The sequence below is a fragment of the Etheostoma spectabile genome, chromosome 15 (genome assembly GCF_008692095.1).
Source record: "Etheostoma spectabile isolate EspeVRDwgs_2016 chromosome 15, UIUC_Espe_1.0, whole genome shotgun sequence".
In the NCBI taxonomy this organism is placed as follows: domain Eukaryota; kingdom Metazoa; phylum Chordata; class Actinopteri; order Perciformes; family Percidae; genus Etheostoma; species Etheostoma spectabile.
This window is the reverse complement of record NC_045747.1, coordinates 8,196,969-8,199,005: the sequence shown is the minus strand read 5'-3', so window position 1 is coordinate 8,199,005 and position 2,037 is coordinate 8,196,969. Positions and strand designations below refer to the sequence as shown.

General features: G+C 39.5%; 1 protein-coding gene across 2 annotated transcripts in view; it reads right to left on the bottom strand.

Moving 5' to 3' along the window:
- Positions 1-2,037, bottom strand: part of prkcab (protein kinase C, alpha, b) — a 128,342-nt gene that overhangs the window by 10,853 nt on the left and 115,452 nt on the right. The window lies entirely within an intron of this gene.

The following is a 2,037-nucleotide window of genomic DNA, read 5'->3' as shown; positions in this document are numbered from 1 at the left end:
TGCTCGTCAGATATTAATCACAGTAAGGTTGTGTGTTGTTCTGCTGCTTTTCAGTAAGATATGATCTGTGTCATTAAAAACTGAAACACATTAACAACTGATGTAATAACCCCGAAAGCATTTTAAAGTGATAATAAAATATCTCTCCACATGGGTTAAAACTACAAGAACCTGTAACTGAAATTAATCCACATTATCTATTATATATATTCACCCAATAATTAGAAATGGCAATGTAAAATGTCATATAAAGGGATATATCATACTATTGTACACTATTGACTATTGACGTTGCGTAATCTGTTACATTTTCAATCCCGATATTTATTACTGTATTATGCATGCTGCTGTTGATACATGATAATACATTCTGTAGGTGTTTAGCATTTATTGCATTACCCTAAAATGTGCCAGGTTGGATGCACTAACATACCTCACATCATAAAAAACTGGTTAGCTGCATATTTACAAGTCAGAGTCTAATCAAGCATCTCTACTCTTTCTATTGTTGAGATAATATAGTGATCTATTTCTTCCCACTGACATGTCAGACATCCTCACGGGTATTCAAGATGATCTTTCTACTGGTGCATTTTGGGAAATTATGATGTGGGCAGTCAGTGGGGCAGGGTGGGGGGTGTGCCAGCATTGCAAGGTTCCCTGTTGTTAAAATGACTGGTCTGCCAAGGTTCTTTGAACAAAAAGGGCAATTAGGAATCTGCTTTCTCCCTTCACAGCCATTGTCTGTTTCTGTGTGATAGAGAACAGGGGGCACAGGGAGGTTGTTGCCACGCCAACCATTTCTCTACTCCTAACTCAATGGGACAATACTCAAAATAACATTTGTCACATATTTTGACTCAGGCTCCTCATGTACACCTGGTAAGTTTGTTAATTAAGAGCAGAATAATGTAAACATTAAGAAAGTGCGTCAGTTACAGAGTGGTTCTCATTTTGACCCGGGATTCTGCCACCAGATACAGTAAATCATTAAACCATTAATTTCTCATACTTGTGTCATTAATCAACAGTTTGCTGTGGCTTTTGTCATAAGTTGTGATGGCGATATAAACTGGTGGTTCCCAAAATAAATCTCTTTTGGCCTCTAAAATACCAGCTCCAGCGCTGCTGGAGGAGATCGGCAGAGGACAAAACTGGTCTGGTTTATATCTGACCAGGTTTTAAAGTTCCCATGGCATTAAAATGTCACTTTATGAAGTTTTTTAACATTAATATGAGTTCTCCTAGGCGGCCTATGGTCCCCCAGTGGCTAGAAAAGGCAATAGGTGTAAACCAAGCCCTGGGTATCCTGCTCTGCCTTTGAGAAAATTTAAGCTCAGATGGGCCGATCTGGAATCTGCCCCTTATGACATCATAAGTAGCAAGGTTATCTTCCCCCTCTCTGCTTTGTCCGCCCAGAGAATTTGGCCAACCCATGAAAAAGAAAGCGACATCATGATGGCTTGCAAACAAACAAAGCATGGCAGTTGGTCAAGGTGGAGGAGGTATGTTTGTGCATGTCAGCACTATACAAGAAAAGGTTTATACATCCAGCCATCACGTTGTGAGGAAACATTTAAATACTGTGTAGATCCTGTGCTTAATTTGTATATAGATCGTCACCCTTACCATGTCGTGATCATTTTCAAAACACAGAACATTTAAATAAACTGTACATGTCTAATAATTCACAAAAAATACCACAAAGATCTGTTTCAACACATACAAAAGATTGAATATTTATGTCAAAGTGGCTGCACAAAGTTGTATTCAAACACATACAATGCAGCCACACAACAATCTCATAATGGATATAACACTGCCACTGTGTGGAGAGATTTGGCATGCACACCAAGAACAGCAAGAACCTGCCTGTGTATATTCATTCATACAATTACAGTGCATTAGTGTCAGTCCATGCTTCATGTCCTACAGCCTTCTATAGTCCTGACCAAAGGCGAAATAGTAGAAGGCGGAGTGTGGACCACAGTGTCAGCCAATGAGGATTGGGTGTGAAGCTCTCTCAGGTGACAGTAC